Source organism: Halichoerus grypus, chromosome 14 (assembly GCF_964656455.1).
Source record: "Halichoerus grypus chromosome 14, mHalGry1.hap1.1, whole genome shotgun sequence".
Classification (NCBI taxonomy): Eukaryota; Metazoa; Chordata; class Mammalia; order Carnivora; family Phocidae; genus Halichoerus; species Halichoerus grypus.
This window is the reverse complement of record NC_135725.1, coordinates 56,269,037-56,287,043: the sequence shown is the minus strand read 5'-3', so window position 1 is coordinate 56,287,043 and position 18,007 is coordinate 56,269,037. Positions and strand designations below refer to the sequence as shown.

Genomic DNA, 18,007 nt, shown 5'->3' with positions numbered 1-18,007 from the left:
GTTTTGCAGGTTGGTTAATGGCTGGCCATACATCCCTAAGCTTGACTGTAGAGGCAGTCCTCATTTTTGTTCACCCAGGGATATGAGAGCCTCATTAGTAGTAGGACATCAATATATTTGTAGAATTAATTAATCAATTAAGACATTCTTATCTTTTCCAAAAGTTCTTACATTCCATAAAGGAAGCTATATTGGGGAAATTTTTCTTTTGTTTCTTTTCCCTGGCTTATCTTTCTATTAGAGCAGAGATGATTATGAGGTCCACGAAGCTATGGGTCTTTTGTTTTGTTTTTTTTTGAGGTGGGGGAAGGCCATAAAGCAATAAATACAAAACATACAACAATATGGCCTTTTCTTTTCCCATCATGGGACTGTGTTTCTGTGGGTTCATTTTTGGTGCAACTTTTATATACTCTCCAGTCTGAAAAGATGCCAGCTCTGAAGTTTGAAATCTTAAATTCCATAATGGTCTCCTTAAGAAGACTGACAGAGTGTACCTGCATATGAATTCACGTTTGCAGGCAAAGGCAGAGGAGACTGTGGTCTACACTTCAGTCATGCTGTCACTTAGGTGGCTCATTGGCTCTGATAATAGCTCTAACTGCCTTATTAGGCTCTCGAACATATTTGGTGATGAAATCGTTCTTCTTTCATTAGGGTCATGCAGAATGTTGGACAAGAAGTGCCTTGGGCTATCTCTCAACACTATCACAGACTGGCCACCAAAAAAACCTCTCAAAATGCACTCCATCTACTTCACACACAAAGCACCCACAGCTAAATTAAGATGCTAATGACTGTGCTGATGACTCCAGCATAAAGATGCTGGAGTGCTACTGAGAAAGAAATGTTTCTCTACTGTCAGATCTATTTAGAACATCAAGGAACTTGACATTTTATTTCTTTTCTTTTTTTAAAGATTATTTATTTGAGAGAGAGAGAGAGAGTGAGAGAGAGAATGAGCAGGGTAGGGGCAGAGGGAGAAGGAGAAGCAGACTCCCTGCTGAGCAGGGAACCTGCCGTGGGACTCGATCCCAGGACCCTGGGATCATAACCTGAGCGGAAGGCAGACGCTTAACTGACTGAGCCACCCAGGCACCCCTGGACATTTTATTTGTATGGAGCCTTTTGCTCTGCAAGTTTTCAATACAGAAAGATAAATTTTATTTTATTTCTTTATCACTGAAGAATGTATTAGTTATGATGGGCTAGAGACGGAAATAGGGTGTTCAAAATGTTATCTCAATATCTTTCTTTCAGCTGCATGCAATAAGCTGCTTTGACCTCCTGACCTAATCACAACACCTCCAGGAGAGGAGATTTAGATATCTTGTCTAGATCCTTGGCCTTGTTATTAACTCTTCATCTCTGCCCTTTCTGGTCACTCAGAGCCTCTCCAGTGGCTCATGTGTTTCCATGAAGCTGTGCCTTACTCCAAAATACCTTCCTTCAATGGTGTAATAAATTATTCAATGAGAAGAGTTTTTAATAAAAATTTACCACAAAACTAAACTTCCCATATTCTCACCTTTATCGGTCTTTTCCCTCTCAATCAACAGCACTTCCATCTACCATCAAGTTACAAACATGGATATATCCTCAATATCTGTCTTTTCCACGCCTCACATCTCATCAAGTTTTGTTAACTGTAATTTTAAAAATCTCATAAATCAGATTTTTTTCATTCCCATGGTTACTGCTCTGTTTCAAGACATCTCTTCTTCCCATTGGACTAACATAATGGCCTCCTAATGAGTTAATATCTATATTTAATAATGGAGAGTTTACTAAGACAATACAAGTATTTATATTTCACCAGTAAACAGGTAGAAACTGTAGTTTAAAAAGTCTCAGGAATAAACTTAAAGGCAGATGTTCATGTTTTTGCATAAATTAAACCGCAAAGCCTTATTGGGATATTGAGAGTGTATAAGAAATATGTAGTAAATATCTAGTAAATGTGATGTACCCTTGGTGGTAATAGATATCTATTCTATGTTTTATATTTCTAGTTTAATCGCGATTAAAATGTCATGAAGATTAAATTTTAGATTTCACAAGAAATATGTCAAATAAGATACAAACAGCTCTACACACAAGCAAATGATGGCTAAAATAAACCAAAGAATATTTGGAAACATAGCCAAGCTCAAAACCAAGCAAGAGAAATGACCATGAGACAAAGATGAAGAAAACATGCAATATCAGAGCTGTGAGCAAGGGCTTCTGCCAACATCCCCATGGGGTTATTGAAAATACAATGAGATCTTAACAGCTTGGTTTTGTGTTTTAGGTGCACAGACAGGGAGAAATGGTTAGCCATAGGTCTCAAATGCCTAGGAAACCACTACTAAGTTTCTTGCCTAAAGCCAGAATCAGCAAGAGCTTCCCCATCCCTGAAGTGAACACCAGAAAATCTCTATTCACTGCCTCTAGGAAGCAGCAAGAAAGTTCACCTTCCATTAGCTTGTCCATGGGTGAAAAATGAAAACATCAGAATTGTGTCAGATGCATATGAGGGGTCAAGAAATTAAGAGCCAGTGAAATACTTGGGACTTGCAATATTGTGCAAGAAACTGCTATGTCAGACATTTGCATAGTCCTGAGCATATTTGACTTCCCCAAAAAGGAATACAGAATGACAGGATGAAGATAAGCTCATAGTGCAAGTGTTCAAACAACACAGAATGAACCATTGTGAGAGAGAGTCCCAGATCTGGTAAGTAGAATAATTTAGATGCTTAGAACTAGAAATAACAGAAGTCTGAAAGAAAGTTTACAATAAGTTTATTTAAACTATTCAAAGAGATAAGGAACAGAAGTCATAAGGTAAAACCAAAAATGTATAAAAAGGATTAGAAAACTTGAAAAGGTCTCTCTACAAAAAGTCTCTCTATAAAAAACATTCTGAATGCAAAGCCTGAACAGTAAACCAGACACAGATGAAAAGGGAATTCACGAACTGGACAGCACATCTGAGGAAATCACTTAGAATGCACCATTGGGAGAGAAAGTGATGGAAAACATTAAAATATTAGTTAAGGGATATGGAAACCACCATGAGAGCCCATATATATCTAGTAGGCAACGTTTTGAGTAGTCTTGGCTAAGAATTTTCTAAAGTTGAAGAAAAGCATGAATTCTGAAGTTGAAGAAGTACTTTGAGTCTCAAGCAGGGAAAAAAATGAAAGCAAACCTCACCAGAGAAATCATGGTAGAATGGCATGATATTAAAAGATACAATTACTATAAAAGCTAGCAGAAAGAAAATAAAGATTACTTATAACAATACATTTTAAATTATCAGCACACTGCTTATCAGTAATAATAGATCTCAAAATATAATGGGATTACATTCTCAAAATGCTGAAGGAAAATAATGTTGAATGGCAATTTAGATTTTAAGTTAAATGTGCATGATTTCACTAAAATCTAGTCTAGGTTATTCTGCGGATTAGAAATGTCTCTGTGTCTAACACATCTATCACAACGAAAGTTGATTTCTCACACTTTCCCAGTTTGCTGCACGTAACTTCCCAGGTTAACTTTTTTCATGCTCTGACTCTTTGATTTTGACTGCTTCAATCTCTTGATTCTGGGACCTCACCATGAGGTCTCTATGTTTTTTTGCCACAGGAAAAGAAGGGACATGGAAAGCTTATACCTGTTTCTTTTCTGCCCAGAATTGACATGTCCCTTCCACTTGCAGACCACTGGCCAGAACTAGTCAATGAGCCCCATCTAATTTTAAGGAAAATTAACATTGGGAAGTGTTGTCTTTCACTTGCCTGGAAAGAGAGGCAAACCAGATATTGTGAGCACTAAAAATGTCTACCATAGTTCAACTCCCGTGACATCAGATCTTTGGTTCATATTTCTTTCCAAACACAGAGCATACTAATCCCCTTCTTAGCTGAGAAAACCCACATGTCTTATGCAGTCATAGCATCATAGTCTAAGTCCAGGATCTCTGGGGATGCAAAGTAGTCCCTATTTGAAAGTCAGTAGATCCGGGTATAATTCTTCTTGGCCCAGGGAACTGTGATAAACAAATTCCAAACCCTTGGGGTGCCTGGGGGGTCAGTTGGTTAAACGTCTGACTCTTGGTTTCAGCTCAGGTCATAATCTCAGGGTTCTGGGGTTGAGCCCTGTGTCGGGCTCCATGCTCAGCCCGGAGTCTGCTTGTCCCTCTCCCTCTGCTCCTCCTCCTCTTTTTCTCTCTCTAGAATAAATAAATAAAATCTTTAAAAAAAATCCAACCCCCTAAAGCATAATTTATGACGGTGGCATGAGTTTTGGTTAAGTGCAAGTACTTCCATTCAGAAATGAGTTTAATGTAAAATACACAGTAGTCACTGGTCTGTAAAAACTCTGAAATCCTGATGGTAGACATTGTGAGGATGCTGTGACCTAGCGGTGGGGGATGTTCCTTAAAGGCCCCGATGTGATCTCTAAAGGAGCTTCCTTACGCATTGTTTTCTCTACCCTCTGGCTCTATCTCTGGAGAGGTGCTTTCTTTTTGTTATTCCTCTTGTTCACATCTGAAGTGCTGTCATGAAATATGCCCTCCTTGGGAAATACACTTCTTTCTCATCCTGCCACCTGCTCATAGACAGTTGGATGTTCAAGGGTTATTTCAAATCAGGAACAGTCACATGAATTTTTAGTTTAAGCTTTTGGTGTAACTCTGTCAAAATTTATTAAGCTTCATTCTTATTTGAAGTCAGTTCCATATGCCAATTATTACCTCTAGAATTCCTTTCAAAGTAAGATCTCCAGAAATGCTCTATATCTTTGCTTTCTTCTCTGCATATCTTTTTCTCTCAATGACAGCTAAAATGCAGGTGTCAGGCCCCTGAGGAATGGATAATCCTTTATTCTTACCTTTGCACTGAGTAATTTCATCCAATTGAAAAGTTTTATTGGAGGTTTTTCCTCAATGCCTTTTTTTTTCTTTTCAATCTTACATTTTATTGCTTGTAACACAAGAAGATTTTTTTCCCCAGCATTACAAAGTCCTGAATTTCTGAGCTTCTGGACTTCATAGAGAGGTGATCTGAGTTTCAAAACCATGAACTTAAACTGGTACCAATCTGCAAATTTGTGTGTTTGTCCTGAGTTTGTTCAGGATTTTAGATATAATCCTGGAGAAAGCTAACAGGGATTTGATCCAGGCCATGGGTTTATCAGCCAGTTATAATAGGAGAATAATTGGGAAAAAGACTTGAATGTATTTATAAGATAGTATCATACATAAATGGAGTAAAGAATCTAAGCTGTACTAAGACAAAAGTGGATGTAGCAAAGGGTCTGAAGAAAAGAAAAAAGGACATTATAAGATTGGTGGTCCCTGTAGAAAGGAAAACAAATAGCTTTTCTTTTCTCAGATCCTGGGTCTACTTTCATGGAGGTTGACCGAATGCAGAATTGGGCAGCTCGAATTGTCATTCCAGAAGGTATATTAATTTATCAGCATAGAGCCCAGAATTAAATATTGATGTACTGTGCCCCACCTTCCACCCAGAGGGGTCCTGAATTCTTCACAGGAGATAATACTGTTCTTTCTGGGTGTGTTCCTTTGGCTTACTGGCTGCTCTTATACTCAGATTTTTCAGGAATCCAAAATATTGCCAGCTGCCTGGACCACAAAGACAAGACGAAAGAGACAGAGTGAGCAGGAAAAGAGTATACCCTTTGATGGGTATCATATCAACAGTCCATCTCAAATATTTAAAGAAATCACCACCAATGTGGTTACCAACACTATTATATATGTGTTACCGTGTTACATATGAAAACGAAATCTGAGATATTGGAGAATTAACAGTAGAAAATAATATCTTGACACAGGAACCTGAATACAGTGTAATCCACATCATTAAGGGCTGCATGGTAATATTTTTCTCCAAATTTTCTGTAAGGGAGTTCATCTACCTGTCATCTCCTGAGATAATGACATACCTCTTAATATTTTATAGGTCGAAGTCTCCTGAAATATGCCCATGGAGGTTTGTCTCCCAAACTCAATTCCTGCTCCACCTTAATACAAAATACTCTATGGTTGACTTTCTGCCACAGTGCATGGCATCTGTGAGCCAGGGGGCTTATAGCTCTCATAGCATAGCCTGGTTGGAGGCAGATAGGAAAATTGGGGTGGCACACTGTACAGTAATCAGGGTGCAAGCAATGTCTATGTTTCATTTTTTGTTGCTTAGACCCAAAGCGCTAAGGGAAAATCAAACTCTCTATCATTCTATTTAAAAATAAAAATGTCAATGACAGAGGAATGGAAATAAAAAGTGTGCCTTGGTCTAGTCTCAATATGAGGATGAATAAAATAATTGCTTATCTGTGTAACTCATCTTTAAGTCATATCTTTTCCACCTAATTTAAAGCTATTGTTATTCAGCAAAAATGTGTATGCAGCTTCCTATTGTATACAGTAAACAAGAAATCTTCAGTGTTGTCCTGAGTATAATCAAATCTATATAAGCTAGTATCAGAAGTGTAGTCGGCCACCTCCCAACACAGATGGATCCCATGCAATACATTAAATCGTTGGATCTGTGACCAGGGCCAGAACGAGTCTTCTTGTATTCAGTCAGCTGTTTCAGGGTTTCATTTTGCCTGGGCTTTGTCTTTCCCATGTACTACCTGTCCGGTGGGAGTAAATCATTACCTTCCCCTTATAAATCCAGTGGGAGAATGTCAACCCCATTATGAAGTCAAGAATCAGTATAGGTTCTCATTAGGACATCATATCTTGCTAGTATGCATAAAGGGCCATTTTTTTCCTAGTTCTTGATCTCTGAAAGGAATACAATTAATGAGAATATTGGATTCACAGAAACCTCTGAGTTAGGAAGCCTGGGGATGCCAGCATTGTGATTATGGCTTCATCATTGGACAATCACAGAGATGATTTTTAAGAATTCCCACATGAGCATATATTGCACATCACAGTTTTCTTATAATCTTGAATCAGCTCAGAATTCTTGTTAATTGCTTAAGCTACTCCAACCTTGTTTGGATAGAAAATCACCCTGAAGCCTATTAGCTCACTTCTCTCAGCATGGCCAGTTATACAGACCTAAGTATCAATTCCAGAAAATTTATTTTTTAGGGTGTCATTCAATATTTCATCAATTCCCATCACACTTGGTGCCTTGAAAATATCCTCTATAATCTTTCTTCCCCCTGAAGCATGTATAAACAAATCTAATTCCTTGTTAGATGCTAATTGCAACCGCCATATAACTGGGCCTCTGAAGCTTTCTAAAGACATTATCCATATGTCAAGGTCCTCCCCTAACTGCCTGATTATCCTAATGAGAGCCTTATTTTTTCTTCTTCCTGCTGACTGCACCCCATCTATTTTGTAAGCTAAATATCCACTGTAGAAATATCTTCAGGATGGTTCAAGATTAGCAGCAGTGGTTCAGTGATAATAATTGTAATAAGTTGCTCTGCAAAAGCATCATTGGTGTAGGTTGTGTGAGGATGGAAAATCTCCCTCATCTTTGATATGTTTCTCAATTAACCCATTTTACTTAGTAGTTAAGAAACCTTCTGGAAAACAAACAAGTCTACATGACATCAATCAATGTTTATACATATATAAACCATCAAAAGGAATGAGATCTTGCCATTTGCAACGATGTGGATGGAACTGGAGGGTATTTTGCTGAGTGAAATAAGTCAATCAGAGAAAGACATGTATCATATGATCTCACTGATACGAGGAATTCTTAATCTCAGGAAACAAACTGAGGGTTGCTGGAGTGGTGGGGGGTGGGAGGGATGGGGTGGCTGGGTGATAGACATTGGGGAGGGTATGTGCTATGGTGAGCACTGTGAATTGTGTAAGACTGATGAATCACAGACCTGTACCTCTGAAACAAATAATACATTATATGTTAAAAAAAAAGAAGATAGCAGGAAGGGAAAAATGAAGGGGGGGAAATCGGAGGGGGAGACGACCCATGAGAGACTATGGACTCTGAGAAACAAACTGAGGGTTCTAGAGGGAAGGGGGGTAGGGGGATGGGTTAGCCTGGTGATGGGTATTAAGGAGGGCACGTACTGAATGGAGCACTGGGTGTTATACGCAAATAATGAATCATGGAACACTACATCAAAAACTGATGATGTAATGTATGGTGATTAATATAACATAATAATAAAAAAAAATCTCTGGAAGCCTTTGGGGGATGTGAGAATGCTATGATGCAAAATTTCAAGGTAGCACCTTAGAGTTGATGAGAGAGGACCTGAGAGGCTAAGAGGAGATTGGTATGCTAAGCTGAATTTAAATCCTCAAGATTGTTGGAGAATAATGGTTCTGCGTATAGTGTAGGGGCTCTTGTTTTAACCTCACTTAGTGTAATGGATGCTGTATGCTGCAAAGACCCCCATTTCAGGACCTTCCCCCAGCTGCCAAAATATTGACTGCCAATGACTCACAGCTGGGTTTGCTTCCTTGGACAACTCCTGGCACCAGGTATCTTGGTTGAGTCCCTCTCTGGAAATTACCCTCAGTTGAAGGGAGCTGCTTTGGTCAAGGGATAAGCCTGATGCCTGTGGGATTGGCTGAGGCTCTATGGCAAACATTCTTAGTTGGTTTTCTCCCTTTGTCTACAAATCCCTCTTCCTTCTCTTGCTTATAGGTGATAAAGGATCAGGAGATCATAATCCCCAATATATGTCCTACACACAGATCTCTAGACCTGAATTAGGTACATCATTGCGGGTGATCTGGAGGTGTGCTGCTGATATTATTATAGCAGATACTTAGTCATTCACTTGGGTAACTCTTACACTTGGGAAAGGGGGAACACTCAGATATTTCAAGGACTGTTGGACATAGGGTCCCAGCTGACATTGATACCTGGGCTTCCAAAGTGTCATCATGACCCCCTAGTTAGAATCAGAGCAAAGGCACACCAGGTATTTTTTTAAAAAAGATTTTTACTTATTTATTTGAGAGAGAGCACAAGCAAGGGAAGCAGCAGGGAGAGGGAGAAGCAGCCTCCCTGCTGAGCAGGGAGCCCGACGCTGGGCTCAATCCCAGGACTCCAGGATCATGACCTGAGCTAAAGGCAGGTGCTTAACCGACTGAGCCACCCAGGTGCCCCGGCACACCAGATATTAAATAAAGTTCTAGCCCAAGTTTATCAGAGTGAAGTTAAGCAACTTGATTAAGGGCATTCCTTAAATGTATGCCAGTAAGAGCCCAAGCTGGAATTTTATGGCAGATCTATCTGGTTCCACATGACATCCTCTCCCATTTTTTCCCCCTCTCAAAGTTTATAGGTGCAACTGGACTTAAGAACTATAAAAACTCAAACATTGAGAAGAATAATACCATTTCAGCTGACATAAGAATTGATGGCCTCTGCCTTGCTTTTTAGAAGTTTGGAGCATTTCCCTGAAGAGAATAGATGAGTAAAAATTAAAATTCATGTAAGATGAAAGATGAAGGGATATGTGATCAAAGTCCATAAATCATGAAAGGTACACACAGGTTTGCCCAAAATAGAAGTACCAGGAGATTTGGGATTGGTCTTAGTCTTTTTAAAGGAAGGTACAAGGTACAATAGTGAAGTTATATACCTCTTTACTGCAAAGATAGATATCAAGTATGAAATGTGGATACATTCAAGAAGATGTTAGTATTCCTGGATATTTATGTCTGATACACCGTCTTAGGTGACAGGAATCCCAGAGTGTTAGAGCCCGGCTGTGGTATAACACTGAGACCTTGGCCTAGTGGGAGGGTGGGGTATAGGCAGAGCTGGGGGAATCGGAGAGGCTTCACGGGCAAAAACAAAAGCAAAAGTAAATTGTCAGTGCAAATGGCAGAACTGAGAAGAATCTGGATACCAAAAACAGGAGAGATTCTGGTGGAAATGCCCAGGGATAAGGCTGAAGGCAAAGTTCAGAGGAATTCCTTGACTCACAGGACTATAGAATTGGCGCAATGCCTCCCTTGTGAGGAAAAGAGCTATCTGTAAAAGGCATAGCAGGGGAGAAGGAACTCTGACCAGGGAGGTCTCAGAGCTTGCTCTCAGGTCTCAGTAACTGATGACAAGCATGGAAATGCTTTTGAAGGATTTTGTTTTATCTCAAAAATTTATGCAAATTTTGAATTTAAAAAATAGTATTATTATGTTTGTTTTACTGTTAAAAAGTGTTTTGTTCCTGATAAATTCTGAAATAATATTATGCCTCCAAGAAAATGTGTCATGTATGTTTTCCCTAGGTAACAACTAGCACTTTAAGGAATTTCTTACCTCATTTTCCAAAGAACAGAAGGGAGTGTTTTGGATATTGGATCCTACTGGGGCCATATATAGTTGCTGTTTGTGTATCTGCCCTCTGTATCCATTCTTTCTTCCAAACACTTTTGGGGAATTACTCTATCACATTGGATACAGTCTAGTGGGGTTCTAGTCAGGTGATCGGACTTCATTACCCAAGAGGTAGACCCTGGACATAAAATTGGCTAAAAAAAAAAATTTCCATCCTGAAATTAATTTATATACAGAGTGATTAAAATCAGTATTTGTTGATCCCATTGGCAAATCCACTGACTATTAGAAATATATTTTTAAGAGTGACAGAATCAGAGAGTAATAGGAAACTTCTGTACTTTGGTTGGTGACAGATCAAATAGAATAAAAATAGAATAAAAACAAGCATTTAGGGGTGCCTGGGTGGCTCAGTTGTTAAGTGTCTGCTTTCGGCTCAGGTCATGGTCCCAGGGTCCTGGAATCGAGCCCTGTATCGGGCTCCCTGCTCGGCAGGAAGCCTGCTTCTCCCTCCCCCACTCCCCCTGCTTGTGTTCCTTCTCTCGCTGTGTCTCTCTCTGTCAAATAAATAAATAAAATCTTAAAAGCAAAACAAAACAAGCATTTAGAGAATCAGAGATATAGATCTGAATATGTGTGTTAGTATATATTTGTCAAACGTGATATACAAATGAAATGCACCTTTTTAATTTTTATTTTTGAAATGCACCTTCTTAGTCTTAGAAAATTTTAAATAAATTGATGATACACTGAGTTCAGTATAAATATATAATAAAAATTATAATAAATTTGAAAAAAAGGCATATGCTACATTTTATGACAATGAAACAAAACAACTTGAAAATAACCCTAACGTGGGCTGCGTGGATGGCTCAGTTGGTTAAGCGTCCAACTCTTGATTTTGGCTCAGGTCATGATCTCAGGGTCCTGGGATCGAGCCCTGAGTCAGGCTCCGTGCTGTGCTCAGTGGGGAGTCTGCTTCAGGATTCTCTCTCTCCCTCTCCCGCTGCCTCTCTCTCTGCTTGCATGCTCTCTGTCTCTCTCTCAAATAAATAAATAAATCTTAAAAAAAGAAGAGCAAACAAAGTAAGAAACTAAAACGTTCACTGGAAATAAGAGATACTACTTTTCTAAACAATGATTAGTTGAAATTAGAATTCAGAATTGTTTGCATGATTTTCAGGAAGATGAACATAAAATTCCACATATCAAAATGTACGTGGTCCAGTCCAAACTCTTTCCAGAAATTAATGGTTAAATGCTTTTAATTATTAAATATTAATAAGAAATAAATCAAATGTCCTTTTAAACATGTTTTAAAAGAGCAGTGGAGCCCCTTGTATACAAAAACCCATAGAAATGATTCTGGATTAACTAAAGATTAAAGAGGTCATCTTACATTATGAAAACAATTCTTTTTTTACATCCAATTTGAACCTTATTTTTAATCTTTATTCACCTTTCTTGGTTGTTAGAAAATTCTTTCATGTTTTCTTCTTAGAATTAAAAATAAGTGTGTCAACTTATTTTTGTTTTCTGATGAGATAACTAGGTTATTCAAATGATATTTTTTTGTATTTATTTCTCCATCTGTATGTTCATTTTTGTTCACCATGACTTCAGAAATTCCAAATAAATTTATTGTGTGGAGTGAGGAAAATGTTTTATCCCTTTTTATATCTTTGTTGGCATTTTAACTAGGAAAGGGGTTGGGTGTGCATATTTCTAAGGTTAGAATGTATTTGCCCTTCTCTTAACCTTACTCTTCCCAGTATTTATTTCTGAAAACACGTAGTGCCAGGGGCTTTCCCCTGTAATGGCATGTTTCAAAAAAAGCCCATTAATAACAACTAAGAATTGTATTTTCTATTTTCTAGGCTAGGAAAACACTCAGTAGTTTTAATAGAACAATGACATTGCATTCTTCAAAAACTGGGCGTTAGTCTTTGTCCAAACAAAGTCATACAACCCCAATCCAATTCAGGTTGCTTTAAAAACTTTAATGTCTTCCTTTTATAGTTTGTTTTTCCATTTACAACATTTTACTTCTGATTGAAATGCTTCCAAATGGATCAAATGGAAGTGTTAATATTAGAAGTCTTGTAAACCCACAGCTAATATGGAAAAACGGAGAGCTTTTCTTCTACGGTCAGGAACAAGACAGGGATGTCCACTCTCACCACTGTTATTTAACATAGTACTTAAGTCCTAGCCTCAGCAATCAGACAACAAAAAGAAATAAAAGGCATCCAGATTGGCAAGGAAGAAGTAAAACTTTCACTATTTGCAGGTGACATGATACTTTAAATGGAAAATCTGAAAGACTCCATCAAAAAATTTCTAAAACTAATAGATAAATTCAGTAAAGTCGCAGAATACAAAATCAACATCCAGGAATCTGTTGCATTTCCATACACCAATAATGGAGTAACAGAAAGAGAAATTAAGGAATCAATCCCATTTACAATTGTACCAAAAACAGTAAGATACCCAGGAATAAACCTAACCAAAGAGGTGAGAGACCTGTACTCTGAAAGCTATAGAACACTTAAGAAAGAAATTGAGGACACCAAGAAATGGAAAAGCATTCCATGCTCATGGATTGGAAGAACAAGTACTGGTAAAATGTCTTTACTACCCTGAGCATTCTACACATTTAGTGCAATTCCTATCAATACCAACAGCATTTTTCACAGATCTAGAGCAATCCTAAAATTTGTATGGAACTATAAAAGACCACAAATAGCCAAAGCAACCTTGAAAAACAAACCTGGAGGCATCACAATTCTGGACTTCAAGTTATATTTCAAAGCTGTAGTCACCAGAACAGTATGGTACTGGCACAAAAATAAACACATAGATCAATGGAACTGAATAGAAAACCCAGAAACGAACCCACAACTATATGGTCAATTAATCTTCAACAAAGCAGGAAAGAGTGTCCAATGGGAAAAAGAAAGACAGTCTCTTCAACAAATGGTGTTGGGAAAACTGGATAGCAACATGCAAAAGAATGATACTGGATGCCTTTCTTACACCATACACAAAAATAAATTTGAAATGGATTAAAGATTTAAATGTGAAACCTGAAACCATAAAAATCCTAGAGGAGAGCATAGGTAGCAACCTCTTTGACATCGGCCATAGCAGCTTCTTTCTCAATATATCTCCTGAGGCAAGGGAAACAAAGGCAAAAATAAACCGTTGCAACGTCATCAAAAGAAAAAGCTTCTGCACAGTGAAGGAAACAATCAGTAAAACTAAAAGGCATCCTACAGAATGGAAGAAAATATTTGTAAGTGACATATCTGATAAAGGATTAGTATCCAAAATATACAAAGAACATACAACTCAACACCCAGTAAATGAATAATCCTATTAAAAAATGGACAGAAGACATGAATAGACATTTTTCCAAAGAAGACATCCAGATGGCCAGCAGACACATGAAAAGATGTTCAACATCACTCATCATCACTCATTTGCAGAAATGCAAATCTAAACTATAATATCACCCCACACCTGTCAGAATGGCTAAAATCAACAACATAAGAAGCAACACGTGAGGATGTGTAGAAAAAGAAACTCTCATGCACTATTGGTGGGAATGCAAACTGGTGCAGCCACTATAGAAAACAGTACGGAGGTTCCTCAAAAAGTTAAAAATAGAACTACCAAACAATTCAGCAATTGCACTACCAAGTATTTATTCAAAGAATACAAAAATACTAATTCAAGGGGATGCATGCATCCTAATGTTTATAGCAGCATTGTCAATAATAGCTAAACTGTGGAAAGAGCCTGAATGTCCATCAACTAATGAATGGATAAAGAAGAAGTGATGTGTACACACACACACACACACACACACACACACACACACACACAGGAATATTGGCCATAAAAAAGAATGAAATCTTGCCATTGCAATGATGTGGATGGAGCTAAGAGAGTAGTGTGCTAAGTGAAGTAAGTCTGTCAGAGAAAGACAAATACCATATGGTTTCACTCATATGTGGAATTTAAGAAACAAAACAAGGGAGGCAAACCAAGAAACAGACTCTTAACTATAGAGAACAAACCGATGGTTACCAGAGGGGAGGTGGTTGGGGGGATGGGTGAAATAGGTGATGTGGATTAAGGTGTGCACTTGCAATGAGCACTGTGTGTTGTATGGAAGTGTTGAATCATTGTGTTGTACACCTGAAACTAATACTACACTGTATTTTAATTAACTGGAATTTAAATAAAAACTTAAAAAAAGTGTTGTGTTCTATTTTTATATCTCACAGTAAAATGCTGTCACATTTTTTGGTAAATCTTCCTTTCCAAACATAGACAAAATTGTAATATAAACACACTCACACATACACACACTGTCCTACTAATTTTTAATAACTCAGATTTCAGGGGCGCCTGGGTGGCTCAGTCAGTTAAGTATCTGCCTTTGGCTCAGGTCATGATCTCAGGGTCCTGGGATTGAGCCCCACATCAGGCTTCCTGCTGGGCTGGGAGTCTGCTTCTCCCTCTCCTTCTGCCCCTCCCCGCTGCTTGTGCACACTCTCTATCTCAAATAAATAAATAAAAAATCTTAAAAAAATCCCTCAGACTTCACAATTTTCTATAGATTTTTTAAATTATGTTTTCACTTATAATTTTTTGGGGAAAATTTCAAACCTATAGGCATCTTCCCTGGGGCAGTATATGTATTTACGTGTTGAAATTATCACATCTCCTTAGGATCCTAGGGTTCAACTCAAGTCACTCTTTCCAAAAGCCTGGTGTACAATAGCCACAAGGAAGCTGCACCAAATGGCACTATTGTGGAGACTGTTTAGGACAGTTGCTAACTTAGAATGTATTTTTACATATTTGATATATGGATATGCTTAATTTAAGTATATTTATCATTATAAATAACTATTGGGGTAAAATGATTTTTTAAAGTGAAGATTGTTTGACTAACATTTCTAAGTGTGGAAATCATGAACAAAGCTCCATTTATTCTTGGAGGATAGAACAATGAGGCGGTGGGAAGCATAATGGAATGTGAGCATTCAGCCATCCCTCACAGTCTTTGTATTCAGCTTGACCACTTGCCCAATACTGTATTAAGGTCTAGATTTACAAATATGGATGTAAACCAGTCCCTATTATTATCAATTTTATAATCTGAGGATGGAAAGACAAATAATTATATCAATGTGTCATGATATATGTACACATACATACTGAGTGGGACATATATTGCCTACCTGGGAGGTCAAGAATGGCTTCTGTGACCAGGTAACATTAGAAATTCATGGGTGGGAGAAGTGGGATGTAAGAAGCTTTCAGGCAACTGCAGGTAGTTGGATATGACAAAGAATTAATGCCTTCTGAGAAATGAACTGAAGGAATGCAGAATGATTAGCCTGGGCAGGTTTTGGTAAATGCTTTTAAATATTGAAAGCAAGTTCATCCCTGCATATGATTGTTGTTGTATGTATTAACACTAAATACCATCCTGTCTTAAACTTTATTAAAATGAACAACTTTTGAAAATGGGAAAGGTCATTTAAATTGCAATATACTTTCCTCCTAGTTTTCAGCACAAAATTGGTGCTCAAAATGGTGACTGTTATGATGGGAAGCTGTATTTCCACTGGTCCTTGATTCCAGTTCACATTTTGGTATCTGTTAAAAAAAAAAAAGATAACAGAAGACATGTGTTCCATTTATAAATAACTCTTCCTCATACCACATAAAAATCAATTGCAATATGTATAAATGTGATATTGCAGAAATACTTGGTTATAAATATTACTTGTGCACTACCACATGCATTAAAAAACACTTATAGTGCATTAAATATATTTCAAAATATAGAAAATGACTTTTATATCTGTAATGAATAAACATGTATAAATATGCACATGCATTATGAAACAGAAGGCATTGTATTTGAAGAAAACATTAGTGATAATACAGATAAAATGAGTTAGAAGGTCTGATAAAATAAAAGGTCCCAATGTAATAATTTATTATTTAAAATTGTGAGGCTTACTTATTTTTAATATAATTTTTTTGTTATTTAATGAAAGTATCACTTATTTTATGATTATTAAACACCCAGTCGTTAATGACAGTTTGAAATGTATGCAAAATTACAAAGAAAATACAGCCAGTAAATTTAATACTAACAATATCCATTCTTGAGTTTTCAGTTTTAAATATTATCCATTACTGCTGTACTGTCAAATGCCAACATTATAAATACATGTTTTTCTGTAATTATTATATGGGTCAGGATGGGCTCATTATGCTGTCATAACAAACAACCCCGAGTCTCTGTGTTTTAAAACAAAGGACTATTCCTTGCTCTTGCTACACATCAGCTGCATTAGCTGTCCTCTGTGTCACCCTCACAGGTTCTTGGGTTGACATAGCAGCTGCTTACCCTCTGGAAAATTTGCCAGCCCTTGTGACGGAGGGAAAGAGTGAGTGTGGCAGATGGTGCATTGGTCCTTAGAAGTTCCGCCTGTGGGGCCCCTGGGTGGCTCAGTTGATTAAGCGTCTGACTATTGATCTCAGCTCAGGTCTTGATCTTAGGGTTGTGGGTTCAAGTCCAGCATTGGGCTCCATGCTGGGTGTGGAGCCTACTTAAAAAAAAAAAGTTCCACCTGAAAATGATATATATCACATCAGCTCATTTCAAAGCCCAAAGCAAGTCATCTAACTCCAAGGGGGCAAGTAGTTCAATCCACTATTTGCCTGGAATGAGAAAAAAATTTTTTTGTGAAGAGTTTTTACTGACTACCAAAGTTGTTTTACAGGTATGTGAGAATATTGGCAATTATCTATGACAATAAAACAGAGGCAAGAAAAGTATAAAGTATAAGGAATGATTTGAAAAATTTTTGTAAGTACTTACGCAACCTCATGCTTCCAAAAACTTCATCCTACCCCTTCCAAAAAAATCAGTTTTGCTTGTTTGATCTTTGCCTGCTTTCTGAAATATGTCCTCACTTTCCAGTTTCTTGAAAAGCCATACTCTTGATTTTTCCAAACTCATATGTAACACTAACTCTAAATCTTGGCTTTTTCAAAATTTGTTATATAACAGTTTGTTATATGTGTTTATTATTAACATCCTTGTGTCCAAGTCAGCTTTGCAATTTTTAGATGATAAATGGAAGTCACCAAAATTAAGAGAATCTATCATTCTGATGTTTTTTTTGTTTGTTTGCTGCTCTCTCCAGTAAAGATAATACCTTTCACCAAAAAAATGTTTTTGGAAGGTAGCTGGTATTGAATTGCTTCTTTAAGTCAGCAAGAATAGGCAGTAAAGCAGCAAGACAGTGATATCCGATCATTCCTTCATTACTAACTTCTCAAGGTCAAATCTTTCCTTACTGTCTCCCATGCACTGTAGTAATTGACACAAATAGAAGTGGTTGCCTTGCTATATTCTTGCCATATTTCTACTATATTCCACTTCGTTACCCCAGCATTGGTCTTACCGGTACTTTGGGATCCATGCCTCTCTGATACAGTTGTTCAGGAGGCAAGTACTTGATTAAGCTGGGCTGATCACAGGACACCCTTACTCTCCAGTTACAGTAAGTGGTCCAGAGATGATGGGGTAGAGATTTGCGCCTGGACCATCTGAATCTACCTATTAGGTTTTTTTTACTGGAGCTAGAATGGAAAGCCCT

The 18,007-nt window shown here is 37.6% G+C and overlaps 2 long non-coding RNA genes across 2 annotated transcripts in view; one reads left to right on the top strand and one right to left on the bottom strand.

The window, feature by feature from the left end:
- LOC118518305 (uncharacterized) overlaps nucleotides 1-18,007 on the top strand; it is a 221,610-nt gene that overhangs the window by 138,607 nt on the left and 64,996 nt on the right. The gene's annotated exons all lie outside the window — the stretch shown is intronic.
- LOC144380152 (uncharacterized) overlaps nucleotides 15,017-18,007 on the bottom strand; it is a 28,952-nt gene continuing 25,961 nt past the window's right edge. The window contains exon 3 of the long non-coding RNA XR_013443973.1: nucleotides 15,017-15,986. This is a non-coding gene — a long non-coding RNA (uncharacterized LOC144380152). The remainder of the gene's footprint in view (nucleotides 15,987-18,007) is intronic.